This window comes from Pteropus medius, unplaced genomic scaffold (assembly GCF_902729225.1).
Source record: "Pteropus medius unplaced genomic scaffold, Ma_sr-lr_union100, whole genome shotgun sequence".
Lineage (NCBI taxonomy): Eukaryota > Metazoa > Chordata > Mammalia > Chiroptera > Pteropodidae > Pteropus > Pteropus medius.
In genome coordinates this window covers 18,973,249-18,991,408 of record NW_024340849.1, presented here as the reverse complement: position 1 = coordinate 18,991,408, position 18,160 = coordinate 18,973,249, and the positions used below count along the sequence as shown (strand labels likewise).

General features: G+C 37.0%; 1 protein-coding gene and 1 pseudogene across 8 annotated transcripts in view; one reads left to right on the top strand and one right to left on the bottom strand.

Moving 5' to 3' along the window:
- Positions 1-18,160, bottom strand: part of DYM (dymeclin) — a 261,966-nt gene that overhangs the window by 62,380 nt on the left and 181,426 nt on the right. The window lies entirely within an intron of this gene.
- On the top strand, positions 11,855-12,683 carry LOC120585666 (tetraspanin-1-like; annotated as a pseudogene).

Below are 18,160 nucleotides of genomic sequence, written 5' to 3'. Positions count from 1 at the left end.
AAAGAATCTTCTACGAGACTTCCTAAGTCCACCAGAGACTGAAAATGACGATTTTGCAAGGCAATCAAGTGAAATGAAGTCCCCAGAGGGACGAGCCCCTCTAAGAGTAGAGGGATCACAAGTGCTCCCTCTCTCCTGGCAGCGCACGGAGGAAAAGGCGGTCTCCACAGACCGAGGGAAGAAGCAGCTGGCTAAAATGTCACTGAGTTCTTAAAGGCTAAGTGTGGTCTAATGTGTCAGTCTGGAAAGGTGGAGCCCCAGATACAATGGGGTCCACACTCACTCAAAAGCTCTTTTCCACCAGTCTCTACCAGGTAACAGCATCATGACATGCAGCCCTGTCCTAAGCACTGAGAACAAGTACCGAAGATATAAAATAAGATGCAGTTCTCGCTCTGTAGTTCACCTTGGAGTTATAAAATCCTGTCTAAATTTGTAAGGCAAAATAATTTTTTCAAGATATGTAAGCAACTTAACATTTAAAAAAGAGAAGAAAAACTTGTTATTTTTATTTGGAACTAATATTGCAAATATAATTGAGGGATGCTGAACCTCTATATACTAAAAACTATTTTCATGGATTTGAATCAATAGCAATTACCCTGTATATTAAAGACTCCCCAGCTTTATGGAAAATTGGCTGGAGTACAGAAGAGGAATTCTGTGGCACAGGCTCTGTGGTCAACCGCACTGGCCTTTGAATCCTGTTCTACTATTTACTGCTTCTGTGACCTTGGGCAAGATTCTAAACCTTCATTTCTTTATCAGCAAAACTGTTCGAGTAGAGTGGAAACGAAATAAAGAATGAGTAAAACAGCTACCCCAATGCCTAACATGCAGCAGCAGCTCAAGAAATCGTTGCTCTTACTAGTAAAAGCAATAGTAATAATGAATGAAAGTTTCCTACTAGATGTAGATGTACTTGGGAAGTGTATTAACTCTTCTGGGCACCAAGTCAAACAACTATAATGTTTTCTGACTTGAACTTTTATGTCTATTTAAAGAGAAGTGCTTCCATGATGCTGAAATTTGAATTTTAGATCATTTGTGTGAATTACAATGAAATGTGCTGAGCTAACTGTGAATGTGAGAATTTTTAAAAACCTAAATGCTATTGCTATAGTACAACAGCAATCCCCTTAGGAAACAGTTTAAAAATATTCCAAGTCTCATGCTGAAATGCAGGTGACCCCTGACTGAAGGACAGCTTGATTTGGAACTCACTGCACTGGGAACCTTATTCTACATAACGACCAACAGTTGTATTTATGGTTGCCTAATGACTGGGACCAACGCCTACACTTTGTCCCACAACTGCCAATGCCCATGACTCAGTTAAGGTCAGTGGCATTGAGGGTGACTCAGTTTGCTGCCACAATTTGAGCAAGGAATCACTTGTTGTCATGGAAACTGTCTATCACACAACAATTACAATTCCAAAACTCTGAGAGGCAATCCTGTATTAAATTTGCAATTTATTTATTATGGCCAAAATTAATTTTAAAAGCAGTTTAAGGTCCATACTGTAAAGAAGAATGCTTACTACAGAGTTACTAAAACAAGGTTTCTTCAGTCTAAATTGAATATACAAATTAAATTTATATATTCGGAAGCTTCAAACGCACCTCAAAACACACACATGACCCAATTTTTATCTTGTTGCCGTTTGTGATACAGGGTTATAAAATACAATTTTTTATTCATTATATTTTTGCATTTCTATAATATGAAGTTAGTTCTGGGGAAGGGAACCTAATGTGTAACATTATAACGCTTTGGCTTAAATGGCTCCCCTTAGGGTCACAGCCTAGCAATCAATTAAGTCATGAGTTGGGGCTGCTTGTCAATTTTGCTATATGATGCTGATTTCTTTGGAAGAGAGAGATAGCTAATTTTATTTTCTGGATATTTTTCCTGGACAAAAGTATGTAGAAACAATTATTAATATGTAAAAGATAAAATAAAAATAGGGTGGGTGAAATCCTAATGTAGCATGAACAAAATCCTTCTTTTAAAGGCAAAGAAAAAGTTGATATTAATATAGAAATATAGAAAAAGGTCTGTTAAAGGATTCTCTTCAGTCAAAATATAGTTGGCAAGGAAGAATAAGATTCCTACCTTTCTTCTATTTCACTTCTTTAGTCTACTTGTATCAATTTGGGAATTAGGAAAAGATTTTGTTACAAGAAAGATAAGCAAAGCAAAGACATTTTAGGGTAATGTATACATTGTAACAAGAAAAATTTTCAAGTAGTAGTCAATGGCCATCAAGCTAAAATTGAGTCTGTAACATTTCTCATAAAAGCACAGTGACAGTACAAGGAAGTAATATAATGAAGATGCAGCTTTTTTCTACAATTGACCATTAAAGTGGCAATTTAATGATGATAATACCCTTTGGTCAGCTGTCCTACAAGTTTGCAAATAAGAGACAGGCAATTTTGGTTTTTCTTTAAAGGAAAACCATGGTTTCCTTAAGCTCTAAAGTCAGAGATGTTATTAGACACGCACCAGTTCTGGTGAGACTGTACGTGCTGTACCACATGTAAATCAGGTGAGAGGTGCGAAAGAAAGCCTTTGTAATGGATGCTATTCACTTAATTTTATCAAGGACTTAAATGTGCACAGCAGCAATTACAGAAAAGTATTTACCTCATTTTATCAATAAAGCCAATGACCAGTAAAAATCTTCCTGAAAATCACTTGGTTTTACCAAATGATCACACTGGGAGTAAGGTAAATAAGAACTCTCAAATATCCAAAGAACAATGATGAAAAAATGGCAGAATAAAATCAATTTTAGCAATTTACAGTCATCCCTTGGTATACACGAGGGACTGGTTCCAGGACCCGTCCCCACTCAAGATACCAAAATCTGTGGGTGCTCAAGTCCCTTATATAAAAACGGCATAGTATTTGCATATAATTTACAGACATACTCCCAAATACTTTAAATCATTTCTAGATTACTTATAATACCTAATACAACGTAAATGCTATGTAAACAGTTGTTACACTGTATTGTTTAGGAAATAATGACAAGAAAAAAGTCTGTACATGTTCAGTACAAACTCAACCAACCTAGTAGGCTACAGTACTTGTTAGCAACAATGTAACTTTTTTTCCTGAATATTTTCCAACTGATGTTGGTTGTAACTGTAGATATAGAGCCTGCGGATATGGAGGGCTGGCTGTAGTTGCTTTCTTAATAAAAATGCCTCTCCAAGCAAAATTTTTAGGAAGCAGGGTTTTTTTTTTTTTCCTTGTATATGTTTGATTTATATTTAGGAGACATGTTGTGACACTATTTGAACTAATTTACTGGTTATTATTCAACAGTCACTGCTAACTCTAACTCTTTGGTATGCTAACAAGCCAAATAAAGGAATGATTATAGTACTCTTAATGACTTCAACTTTATGTCAATTAAAATTTGAGTAAATTGGATGAGGAATTAGGCATGTTGAGCAAAAAGAATACAAAAACTGAAAGAGAGACAAATAAAAACACAGGAGAAATTAAAAATGCATTAACTGAGCACACAAAAAATCCAGTTACAAACTGCCTTTTATAAAAGGCCTCAAAACAGTTGCTATCTGAATACTCCTTACACTCCCTAAGAGCTGTGGTAACAGCAAAAATACTGAACACCTGCCCAGTGTTCTGTGCTCCCCTGTAATTTACTGGCCACAGTAGGTCTGGTTTGATGTACTCTAAGCAGCTGGGGAAGTTTTATTAACTCCTTCAGGTTACCAAGCTAACTGATGCAATTTAATCAATCCTCCCAATAGCTACCAATTAGCCTACACAATAACCCAGATGACATTTGTTATACATTTACCATATACTGAATGACTAGTGTTATGAAAAGGCACTGGACTAGGCACTGGATTAAAGCAGTGACTAACAGATGTAACCCCTGCCTATGTGAAGTTCAGAGTCCAGTGGGAGAGAGCTGTGAATTGTGGGAAATGTTATGAAGGCAAAGAAAAGGGAGAAGAGGGAGGATAAATAAGTGCAATTTAGACTGAGAGCTGAATAGAGCAGCACGGGAAGTGTCCCACTTAAGATTTCACATTACAGTGCTTTCAAGAATTTCACTCGGTGTCATCAGAGATTTCCAATTAAATAAGGAAGAATATCAGAAGTAGGGGAAAACGCCTAATTGTGGAATGCATAATTTATCAACAGTTTTAGCCAATATCTCTTGAATTACCAAAAATTGGACTATGCTTTATAGAGTGAGGGTGCTGAGCCTTTACAGGCTAAGACTTACAGGATAATATATAAAATTCACTTTTGAAAATGATCCCAAATATTTATTGTACGTGAGGGTTTTGTTTCCTGTTCTTATTTTTCTTTTCCCTAAACTTTTGTTTCAATTTTAATTTTATCAAAGTAACAAATGACAATAGTTTAAAAGCCAAGAATACTACTAGATTTGAAACAAAAAAAAAAAGAGCAGTCCTCTGGATTCATTCTTTCCTTTCCCCTAACTCCCACTCCCCAGAGGCAAATATTTTGAACCATTTTAGCTATTTCCTCCTACGTCTGTCTTCTTATTCTGAAATAATGTGTGTGCTGGTATTTCTTAATTTTTAATTTTTTAATTTTCAGTCATCTATTGACTTCTTACCCTTGAAAAACGAGGCTTTTCCTCTTCTAAATTAATTTAAGAATCAGCTTAAGTTTTTCTAATTTATTAAGCTGTAAAAATATGCATTTTTTAAAAGCACCATATGAAGGAGACAACTAAAAAGAAATAGATATATCTCTAAGCCAAAACGTTGAAAGAAATGAAATCAAGATTTTACTGGGAACCTGAGAATAAGATCATGATTCACATTTCATGACATTGCTTTGAGACAATGGCAGTTAACCAAATTCCTTTGTATGTGAATAACTTATCTGCAAAAATGTGGGAGAGAGAGCAATCATTTCTCATGCTTCTCCTAGAGTAAAATCTGAGATCATAAGAGTTGGAGCATTTTCCAGAGCACCTTCTAAATTCAGTTAGGCCTTCTTAACCGCACCCCGTGGTCATTCCCTTTGACTGACAAATTTATTATGTAATTCTCAGAGTATGAGGAATCCTAGGTGGTTGTTCTATTCCTTTTCTTTCTCTCTTTTGTTTTCTCTTCTTTTCTTTCTTTTTAAGAGTCTGGCATTCCCAAATAGGCACAGCAGTGATCCTGCTGGCTTTCTCTCTTGCTCCTGTGCTATTACGTTTAATTTGTGTGCTTTTATAACTTTGTACTTACGCCCACAGGCTTTTGAACAATGGGTACCCATTCAATAAATCCAAGAAATAAATGACTTGATGACTGTTAAGTGCTTTGAACTCAATGGACAGAAGGCTCTACATAAGTAATATAATATAGGACAGCAGGATGAAAGATTAAAAATAAAAAAACAATCTAAAGCTTTTACAAAAGTCTAATACACACACACATACACAGAGATATTGTCATCCTTTGTTACATAGCACTCATTTTGCCCATTTGTCTTCAGTTCTCAAAACCTCTTCCTCTATTTTTGAGAATAAAATGACAAACATGCAAAAAATACATTATATATGCTTTCAAGGAGTATTTCCTTTGAACCATGGATGGGATAGTGACTGAAAAGCTTATTATAATGTAAGAGATACTTAAATATATCCTGCCATCTCACGGAAATAATTCCAGTCTATGACAAGGCCATTTGGAGCTTCCTATAACCTGAATTGTGTGAATACACTTTGATTTTAGTACCTTTCACTTGGTTTATTAAGCATAACTTAATTTAAAACCTGATAGACAGAGATAAAGAAAATTAATCAGGATATCTAGCTACTACGAGGTTTATTATTATGAGTACTAATATAAAACTTCCATTTTAAATGAGCTTAACTCATTAGTCCACATGAGAACTTCATAAACTTGGGTGTGCTAAGAAACAGGAACAGGAGTAAAGACATATTCGAAGATAAGAAAGGCTAAATAGGAGATTGAGAATAATTAATTTTATACTCCTTCTTTCCTAGACTTCAATTAAAAAAATCTAATTCTTAAAAGAATCTTCTCATGATTAATCTAGCTACCTGTCAGCTTATACTATTCAAATTAATTCCCACTTCCACATGCCCATTTTTACATTTGCCAAATCTAGTGGATATGTTTTAATCCTCACCTCATCCTCAATCTTCAATCCAGAGCTGGTTCACCATTTCTTCCTCTTTAAGACATGCCCATCTGATACTATGCGTTTGGGGTCTCCCCCGTTCCCCTCGTTACAAGCATTTCCTCTTCTATCCAACATCCAAAGGTTGGGGGCCCCTCAGAGCTCTGGACTGATCCCTCAATCCTTTTCATGCCACCTTCTCTCTCACTGTGCTCTCCTCAATTGCCATGACTTTGAACATCTTATTCAGGTCGATGACACCTACATTTCCATTTCCAGCCTAGACCTTTCTGAGTTCCAAGCCACTGTCTTGACCACCTTGGTTTAAATGGCCACTCAGTCTCAACTCTTACCTCTTTAAGTCACTACTCTATAATACTTTTTCAAAGGTACATCCATTGTTTAAAACCCTTCAATGACTTTATACCAAACTATATGGATAACATCTCAAATCCTTACATTGAATACCTGGCATAGCCTGACGATGACCTATACCTCCGATCTCATTTAATGCTACTCTCCAAGACATGTCGGACTGCTTATAGTTTGCAGAATAAAGAGAGCGCTGTCCTCTCAGGACCTTTGCACATGTTGTTTAAAATACTCTACCCGCCCTCCCTTTCTGGCTAACTCTTACTCATCTATCAGGTCTTAGTTAAATATCACTTTCTCACAGAGCAAATATCCATTGCTCCTACACCCCCAAGTCTAAATTAGGAGTCTCACAACTGTCTTGCATTTGTCGCAGTTACTTTCTCTAGCTTTATTTATAATTTTGTATTTGCTTGCTAAATTATTGTTTTTTTCCTCCACTAGCTCCCTGAGTTGAGGCAAGGTCCATGTCTGTTCATTTGTCACTCAACGCCTGGAGCAAAACATCACATGATCACAATCATATATTTTGAATGGATGATGCCCCTTTGAATTTATGCTGTTTCACTTTTGTATTTACTGTATTCAATCCTACTTAAAAACTAATAACAATTAACTAATAATAGCACTGCTATGCTTATTTTCAAATACGGAAACTGAAACTCAAAAAGATTAAGTTGTCACCTCCATTATACTCTGGAATCAGTTCTGAAGCATTTTTGTTAGATGCAGACCTCATCTTTTATACTTGAGTCCCTATTAGGGAAAAAGCATTTTATCTATTTGCATCTGGAACCTAACAAGTCTTTTTTGGGATAGGATTTTCCCATTACTTGAAAAAGAGCAGGTTTACAGTGGGCATCACTATTCCAATTACTTTTAATTTGCCACAACCGCCATCAATAGCACACTCCATTCTTCTTCTAAATGGACAGGTGAGAAGGCTCTATTGGTAAACAGAACTCAGTGAAACAATGAAAAAATACATGCTGAAATTTCAAAAGTCAAGAAAAAGATAAGTTAATAGTATGCTCTAAAACCCATAATTAAGTCAGAAATAGATTATTTGTTCTTATGTTCAAATAAATTTTGCCCCAGAAGGACATATGGAAAAGCTCGTCTTACTTTACATTCCTAAACAATAATAAATATAGCTGAACGAATACAATCATATGATAATATCCATCATTTACTGAAAACCTACTATGCCAAGAATGTTGTATGTATAATCACTAACACTGAGTCCAACGCTACAGAGTAGATATTAGCATCCTCATTTCATAGATGAGATAACTGAAGCTCAGAGAACTACAATAACTTCTCTAAGGTCACTAACTAAATATTTCCTAATCGAGGTAACATACCTAGTAAGTGCTAAAACTGAGAGTTAACTCCAGCCTAACTTGCAGTGTAAACTTATTCCATTATGCTACAATGCACTAGAAGAGAATTTTAAATAGCCTTCCTCGGGAATAAGCTTTGGTTTTTAGTGATGGGAAGAATAAAGGACATATTTTCCCGTCATTCAGGTAGCCATAGCCGTAGTGGAAGCATTCATGGACCCCAACATTACACAGTACTTGTTACAGAATACTTGTTACACTGCACTAAGTGCTTTCTATGCATTCTTTCATTTAATTCTCAGAATAATCCCAAGAACTAGGTGTTATTGTTTTTATTTAATGAGAAAACCAAAGATCAGAGGGGTTAATAAGGTCAAAATCACATGAAGGATAAATCTAGGTTTTTTTTCCAGATTCCAGTGCTCATATTCTTTAACTTAAAAAAAAAAAAAAGTAAAAGACACATAACAATTATATCTTAACCATTTTCCACCAGCTCAGTAATGTTAAGTATATTCACACTGTGTGCAATTCCTTTATCCTGTTTTATTTCCCATAGGACCGTCTAACGTTTCATTCATTTACCTATGCATGTAATCATTACACATCTCTTCACTAGAATGTAGGCTTCATGAGGGCAGGCATTTTTATCTTCACTGATATCTGCACAGGACAGATAAAAGTGCCTGAAGAAACAGTAGTTGCTCCCTACTTGTTGGATGAAAGAAAAAGGCATTTCAAGTACCACTGGAGTGTTTATTCATGCATCACTCTCTTGTAACTAGTATCACTAACTTAACCTGGAGAATATTAGTAATTGTATGTAGCATTCATAGTGGGTAGGGAAAACTCAGGACTTGGAGTTGGTTAATGAGCTAAGCACTACTACTAATGAAGCAAAAGTTACTCTTACTCTAATTTGAAATCACTGACTAGTATGAAACAATTTCATAAGAAAGATAATACCTACTTGTTAAAGGCTCAGTACTTTTTAGGCTTTGAACATACTCCTAAAAAGGATAAATCATTAATTCAACCACTAAATTGATCAACAAGCACTGTACATTAAAGGAAAAAGAGCTATGTTTCAGAGCAACACAATACTCTCCGCATGACTTTAGTCAAAATACAAATTTGAGATCATAGAAAATACCAGGTGAGAGATTACAGGTGACTCAAATGTGTGAAAATAATTAACCATGGCTGCCCTACTGAATATTAAACAAACACACTATGTAATTTCATTTCGGTGGTACCAAGTGCATTTAAGGAATGAGGTTTAGTTCTTATACGTCACCTGTCCAAAAATAACTGCTGTGTTGTATTGACAAATCAAGAAAACGAACCCACCCACCCAATCATGAAATATAGCCTCTAACAACAGTCAAAGCACAAATTAACTTGCCTTTCTACTTCCCAAAGTATACCAGTTCTCATGCCTGAGATCTCCAAGATTCACATCTCGGAAACTCAAATTATTTACAAATACATCAAGAAATAATTTATGCTTAACTTTATCTTGTGTTGACTCTTCTAATAACACCTGAAGTCTCGATTAATTCTAATGCTTCGCGTTCATTTTTGCATGTATAAGGTGATCCCCTAATAGTCTAAGGATTCTTGAGTTTTTTTTTTTCCCCCAGAAATCCATGAAATTTCCAGAAAAACAGGCAGAGCTGAATTCTCAAATTCAGTTTGTTTTCAAGAATTAAATCAACTAAGGAAAGAGTTAAATTTCCACTCATACAATGAGTAAGATTACTTGTTTTGGGGGGGGCGGTTCTTATCTGGAGAAACTAGAATAAAGTGCCATTTTAAAAACACTTGCAGCTTTGACTATAATCAACTGTAATAATAAGATACCAGCTCAAAAAAATTCTTTTCATTTAAACCTCTTTTGTAATAGTGCTTTTTAATAACCCTCATAATAACCGAATTAAAGGACCCCAACAGAAATCATTCATCCCACATAAAACAAACATTGCCTTTTCTTCTTAGCTTTGTTTTACAAGCTACATTATTTCCAGATGACGCTTGAGGGGACTATGGTTTCAAGAATTAGATGCTTAAATAGACAGCTGCTTTCTATTTGCCATGTAAATCAAGGATATATCAAAGAAAATTCCAAATAGTAGACTTCTTTTCTTCCTATTAGGAACTACAAACTGAGGCATAAGAGAAAGAGGGGGAGAAATAATCAAAATTTGAGCAACAGAAAATTAAAATAATGCTTTCTTAAGTAATAAAGAAAATTTGAAAAAATCTCAGGAAAAAGTGTTTTATTAGCTCTGCGCAGTAGCAGGTAAGAATTTTTTCACTACAATGGGAAGGGGGAAAAAAGGAAACTGTGATCGCTGGTTTTTACAAATTTATCACACATTGCTACTGAATTTAATATGCATGGGTTATTTTTCTCTGTTCTTTAAACTTCACTTAGAAAGTTAATTAATCATTGCCAGATTTCAATGCAAACACATTCTATTTCCTTTTATAAGCCAGTGGAAGAAACATAAAAGTTATTTAAGTATTTTTAATGATTAAAAAAAAAATCTTTCAAAGAGTATTCTATCATACTCCATAAGAAAGGAAAGACAAACTTCCTCTCCAGGAATTAAGAGCAATATTCTTTCCCTCAATTGAGGTATGCTTTTTTTAGAATGAAGAAATAATCATCATCATCATCATCATTATTATTATATTTATATTTATTTATTTTTTTAACAAGAGGGAACCTTCCAACTAAATATTGTCCTTAAAAGCATTCTCAAAACCTTTCTGGAACTCCTCGATCAGGAGTGCATCCAAAGCCAAGTTATAATACAACCATGAAAATCGGCCTTATTATGTTAAAGTCAGGCCTGGTTTTTAATGAGGGGGGAAAAAAAAAAGGCAGGGTGGGTGGGGAGCTTGCTCGCTTGCTAGAGGCTTTATTTATTTGAATTTTAAAATCAATTATATTAAAGAAGAAACTTCCTAGGACCTAAACAATGTGGGGTTTGGGATCTATTTAAGTTCAAAGCAGTTATGTTCTTTAAGGGTGTTCACCAACCTTATTCACCGGGTTTGGCTCTGTTCTTTTTACACTAGTTTCTACATTATGAAAGTACCTATAGATCACGAAACTTCATGCTCCTCCTTGGGAGAACTGGTTGATTCTAGGGCTGAAGCAGGGGGAAAATACAAGATGAGTTGTAGCATCTTGGGGGTCTTTAAAAAAAGTGGGGAGAGAAGGGGAGGGAAGGGAAAAAAGGAACATATTCAAAGGGCAGAGGACACAACCTGAAAGAACTCCCAATGGCCAAAGTTGGGACAACCTGAGCAACAGAATAACAGCCCTGGATTACAAAACAAAGAATAAAATTAGTAACCAGGACTCTGTACTGACAAAAATAATAACTGCATAAATAAATACATTGGGGAGAGGTGACAACTATTCCTTGCAGAAGAATTCTATTAATAAATATAGAAGAAATGAGACAAATAGAAAATCACTAATAAATCAGTAAAATATGCTGCAGGCAGGATAAATTAATAGATGCTAAAATTTGTGGGAAAATGTTTAAGCAGAAACAGGATGTTGGTATAGTCTCAAAGTATCTCCCCCAAATATACAGTAATTACAAAAGGAAAGTTGGCAAGATTACAGTGAAGGATATTGGTACAGGCTTCTGGTCCAGATGGCAGGTAGGTAAATGCTTGCTTGCCTCCTCTCACAACCACATAAGAATCACAACGAAACTATAGAACAGCCATCACTGGGAGTCACCTGAAGTCTAGCCGAACATTAGTACTACAACTAGGGACACGCAGAAGACGCCACCTTGAGACTGGTGAGCAGTGGTGTATAAGAGCAGCTCTCTCGTCTCCCTGTCTGCTCACTCAGTGGCAGTTCCCCAGGGCTCTGTGCCCTCTGGAGCTTCAGCAGATCCTTCTCTCAGAAGTCACAACCAAGAGCCTTGAACAGGAGCCACGCCACCATGCAGTGCGAGAGCTGTGCTAAGACCATGATGATCTTCTGAAATTTTCTTATCTTTCTGTGTGGTGCGGCCCTGCTGGCAGTGGGCATCTGGGTGTCAGTCGATGGGCCATCCTTCCTAAAGATTTCTGGGCCACTGTCGTCCAGTGTCATGCAGTTTGTCAATGTGGGCTATTTCCTCATTGCAACTGGTGCTGTGCTCTTTGCCCTTGGTTTCCTGAGCTGTTATGGTGCTCACACTGAGAACAAGTGTGCCCTCATGATGTTCTTCTCCATCCTCCACCTCATCTTCACTGCTGAGGTTGCAGCTGCTGTGGTCGCCCTGGTGTACGTAATGGCTGAGCGTTTCCTGACGTTGTTGGTAGTGCCCAGAAAGAAAGACTATCATTCTGAGAAGGACTCCCCAGGTGTGGACACAAACCTAAAAGGGCTCAAGTGCTGTGGCTTCAAAAACTACACGGATTTGGAGGCTCTCTCCACCTCTTATTAGAGAACCATGTCTTTCCCCCATACTGCTGCTCTGATGATGCTGACAGCACAGCCAAGGAGCCTCGCGGCAAGGAGAAGGCTGAGGACAAGGCTGCAGAGGTGTGGGCTGGCATGGAAGGCTGGGGCTGCTTTAATGGTCTCGGAGTGCTGAAGGAGGGTGGGAGGCAGCTGTTGACTAGAGATGCTCTCTCTCTCTTCCCTCTGCCAAGGGCTGCTTCAATCAGCTTCGGTATAACATCTGAACCAATGCAATCACTGTGGGTGGTGCAGTGGCTGGAATTGGGGGCTTGGAGCTGACTGCCATGATTGTGTCCATGTATCTGTACTGCAATTTGAAATAAGTCTGCTTCTGCCTCCACCACTGCTGCTGCCACACAGCACCTGGGAAGAGGCACCCTGGCACCGCCAGGCAGCAGCGATCAGGGTGGAGACAGGATCTTAACAGTATCATTGGTCCAGAATGGGCCTGGTCTTGCTACTCTGGAGTTGGGACCAAACAGGGACCACCCTCTTGAGGCTGTGCTGACTTTGCCTTCCACTGGTGGGGCTGGCATCCACCTGTTCCAGAGCCAGTTCTAAGGTGGCCAGTGCCCCTGCCCATTCCTCCAGTCTATCTCTTAAACCCTTGACACGCCTTCAGGCCCACGGGGGCTCTCGGTGATCCCGGTACTCCACTGGGGGATGAGAGAAAGGCAACCTATATCTTGGGCATATACGAAGTTAGCAGTAACTGGTGGATATGCAGAAGGCACTTTGGAACTCATAAACCAATTTAAATGTTTCCATTTGGAAAATATAAAAAAGAATCTTGGTAAATATTACTCCAGTGAAGTGATCAAGGTAGACACAGGTAAATGTGACCAGCAGTACATACCAACATCATATCTTCCTTGATACGGTGCACTGAAAAGGGCACCTCACCTCTGCAGTGTCCTTCCCAACAATGCATTACGTCAATCCAACTGTGAGAAAATGCCAACCGAACCCAAGTTCGGGGACATTCTACAAAATAGCTGACCAGTACTCTCCTAAAGTCCCAAGGTCATGAAAGACAAGGAAAGACTAAGGGGACATGACGACAAAATGCAACATGGGATCCTGCACTGGATCCTAGAAAAGAATAAACGCATTATTATCAAAACTAGTAACACTCAAATGAGATTTGTGTTTTAATTAACAGTATTGTACCAAGGTTAATTTCTTAGTTTTGATAAATGTCCAATGGTTATGTAAGACATTTACAAAAGAGAAAACTGAGTGAAGGATGTATGGAAATTCTTTGGAACTCTTCTGTGAGTCAAAAGTTATCTGAAAATAATAAAGGACAAAAGGAAGGAGGAAGGAAGCGGAAAGTAAGTTGTGTCCATACTTGACAAAGGTTTCAAGATCTGTACCTATGAAGAAGAGTATAAAGTAAAAAGTGTAAAGTTTTAATTTCTTTCCCTTCAGTCTGACTCCTGGCGGGTAACACTATTTAATACTTTCCTATGGATTATTCCAGAAAAATTAAGTGCATATTTTCAAACATACATTGCCTATACCTATCTACTATAAAGTGCAGGTTTTTAAAAACTGATTTAAGTGTTATGAATCTTTTCACATAAACCCATATGCATTAAATTCACTTTTTAAAAAAAAAATGGTTGCAGAATATTACATTGAATGAATTTATACTTTATTCAATCAGTCCCTTACTGATGGATATTTTGCTTGTTCTCATTTTTTGCTCTTAAACCAGGCTGAAAAATACACATACCTTTGTGTAAATGTTTATCTAACTGACGTTATCAGTTTCTAAAGTCACTGCTCAAGAAACACATTTTCTCTCCTTGAAAATATTAACTTTTTCAAAGTATATGATTTATTTTCCTACATTCATCCTCATGTGATAATGCCAGCCAAGATCATATCTGCTATTACATTCAACAAATAGTTCTTTTTTTCCTAGTTTTTTTTTTTTACTAGTGCTCCAAATACTTTTTTTTTAATGGCATCAAGATAAAATTCACACACTATAGACTGCACCTAATTAAAATGTATAATTCAATGGTTTTTAGTCTATTCACAGAGTTGTACAACCATCCCCACGTCTAATTTTAAAATGTTTTCATCATGCCCCAAAGAAACCATGTGGCCTTTTGTTACTGGCTTCTTTCACTTCATATGTTTTCGAGGTTCATCCATGTTGAAGCGTGCCATCAGTACTTTACTCCTTTTTACTGTTGAATAATATTCCATTGTATGGACATACCACATTTATCCATTGATGGATATTTGGGTTGTTGCTATTTTTTTAGCTATTATGAATAACAGTGCTATGCACATTCACATTTTTGCATGGATATGTTTTTAGATCTTTAGGGGTATTTATAACCACATGCTGGGTCATACGGTTATTCTTTGTTTAGCCTTTTGAGAAACTACAGTTTGTTTTCCAGAGCAGTTACATAATTTTACATTCTCACCAGCATTTATATGAGGACTCTAGTTCTCGACACCTCGCCAACACATGTGATTACCTGCCTTTTTGATTAGTCACCCCAATGGGTGTGAACTTCACTGTGGTTTTGATTTGCATTTCCCTAATGGCTAATCATGTTAAACACCTTTTGATGTGTGCACCGGTCACCTGTATGTCTTCTCTGGAGAAATGTCTATTCAGATCTTTGCCCATATTTTTTAATGTAGTAAAGCTTTACTGCTGATTTACATCAGGTCCAACAGGGTACTCGGTTCATCTTCCATGAGATGATTCAGGGGTCCAAATACTGTGACCATCCTCTGTGAGACCTCAAAATCTCCCACTGGATTTCCTTCATCTAGCTAGCAGACACCGAGAGAAGTGTGGAAGATGGTGCAACGGTGACATTACTTCCACCTACATTCTGCCGGTGAGAGCCAGCCAGATGCCCCCATCAAGATACAAGGGTGTTGGAAAATGCTGCTTAGCTGTGTAATCAGGAAAGGAAATGTTTCTTTCTGATTCTGGTTCCTTACTCTTTTTGGCTTGTGCTTTTGCATTTACTGTTTGAAATGAGACGGGAGAGTCTGTCGTACGGAAAGGTTCAAAAGGCCTTTGATGATCAAAGGGCAATATAATTTGGTTTTGTATGCTACCTCCCAGAATAAAAATTAGATTCTTCTCATCTCAAATAGTTAAGATGACTGTTAGAAATTAGAAAAACAAAGCTTCTATGACATTGTGACTATATTCATATTTAAAAACCACGGTTACAGTTTAAAAAGCAACTACAACTCATTTATTACTTTTATTTCATTTTCTATATTGAAGTTCTGTGGTATATGACCAAAGTTGTTTGAGATGTTTATTCTCATTTTTAAAAATTGTTGGAAGATTCTTCTTTAATAATCCTCTCCTGTCTCTTCAGTCATTGAATAAAATTTTATGAAACCCTGATATAAAGACACTGAAGCTTGGCCAAGTCAGCAGAACTTCACTGCCTTTCCTAAGTACCTTTACTGCCCCTGTAGAAACTGCAGGACCAGCTACCACTCTCTGTAGCAGGCATTCTTTCTCCCCGCAGAGGACTTGACTATAGTTTTTAAATTTCCCCTTTAGCAGCCAAAGTTTTTCCTCATTATCTAGAACTTGGTTGAAGGCTTCAGGTTTCCCCTGAGATGTTCAGACAAACGTGGTTGTATTAAAGTAATAATACTAATGTTTTTGTAACTTGCTTTTTGCTTTCTATGTTGTTATTCAATTGACTTGTGAATTATACAGTATAATGAGAATACACATTTTCTTAATAAACTCAGAAACCTCTAGGTATACTGAAAGAACTCTATGTACTACAGCGAGAAAAAGAACACATCCTTATTTTTAAGCACTTATTCAAAATCTTTGCTAATAGCGTTTATCCAGTCCTGATGTAGAAAGTATACATGAGGGAATCCACTGCTGTCTTAAAGACCCTTTCGTTTTCCTTTTCTACCTTTATAAACAAGTGGTCTGAAGCATTAGCTCAGGACACAGAATTTTATGTGGTATTGGCAAAGGCACTTAAGTAAAATTTCTAGGGAAGAAAGAGGGAGGAACATGTTTCATTCTCCCAGTTAATGACCAACTTAAAAGAGAATGACAATGAGAGCATAGTTTCAAAGGTACAAATCACTTTTACATAGTGTTTGAGCAATGGAAATGGCAAATAAAAGACTGAGTTATCACAAAAGAAGAACATCCTGTAGCACTTACTTTTATGGTCGCTGTTTTCTTTAATCGCCTTCAGATCAGTGGCTGGAGGAGTGATTCAGTTATCATCACTACTACTGAATCAGTGTTACCCACCCTCTTCAATTAACTCTGAGGAAAGGCAGCAAAATTTAAGTTCATAAATCCATTTGGATAATGTTGTGATTTGTAAAGTCTCATAAACGCAAATGTTAAAATAAGGACTGTCAATGACAGATTCCAAATGGAATTTTCCCAGTATTTCTAGGAAGCAGATGCTTTCAGAAATTCATTTTTACTTAGTGAAAATTTCATGCAAGAAGAAAACAGTGACTCTGAAAACTGTAAAGTTCAGTAGGAGAATTCCTATTAACTGTTAAGTTCAACCACCCTTTCACTGCATCACCTCCATAACTGGCAAATATTATGAAATATGACCTATTTTCTCAAAGAAATATCAATTTTCTGGTCTCTGATTAGAGGATGCTGCGAGGACAAGGGCAACCTGAAGGCTATTTACATTCAACACATTTCTGAGGAATAATAACACAGGAATACTACATAAAGCAAATGACAATTGTATAAAAATAACAACACATTTACAGATGAACCAAATTCAAATTCTTAATAAACACAAGCTCCACTGCCACTCTGACCCTAACTGAGGTTCCCAAGGAGCAATTAGGAAGAAGTATTTTTCTTATAATAAGTCATGGCAAGAGTAGAAAGAAGTCAGTAAGCTATTATGCTAATTTTTTTTTTAAAAAGGTGAGAATATTCAACTAGCAGGAAAATCTTAAAAGATAATTTTTTTTTAAAAGAGAAGTATTTTGGAATTATAAACTTAATACCTTAATGGGATGACAGATTATATCGCACACACACCAAATAAATAAAGGAAAGAAAAGAAAAATAGCACCAGACAGGTTGTGGCCACACACAGCTATCTCTGTTTATCAACGACTGCTATCCGGACTGGGTGCTGTTCCCACAGTCCCATATCAGCACGACCGTTTAGAAATGAAACAAACCACAGGAAGCAAGCAAAACAACTCTCTGGCTGTCTGGTCTGCATCACTACTTTCACCTCAGAATCTAAAAATCCTCTCATAAGGTTTCTAAATATCAACCCACCAAGTTGTTGTCTGGAGATTTAGGGAGGTTCTTATTAGAGCTTGATGTACTACTTCTGTGGTTTATGACAAGATAATTTTTAGCATCTTTATCTAAGCCATGTTCCAAAACATAAGAAATGGCACAGATAGTGGCGTTGCCCTACAGGAACTCATAATGCATTCTCTTTCCTGTTATTACATAATGCTCATCTCTGTGTTGCTTCTGTTCTATTCCATCATCATCCCGATGTCAGGTGGTAATAAGCTCTTCATCTTTAATGTGGATGGAGCAAAGGCAACACGTTACTGATATTCTCTGCTGACCAGGACTGACAAGAGTAGGGTAGCAAACTGACCTGAGCATAGCCAATTAGAGTCTCTTTCCCAGGAAGTGAAAATTAGGGCTTCAAGACTCTGATCAGTCAGCTAAAGGCGTGACACTCACAAGGACATATTATGGGTTGAGAGGTAGAAAGAGAAAGTGCTGAGGTTGCTATTTCACAGTCAGCGAATG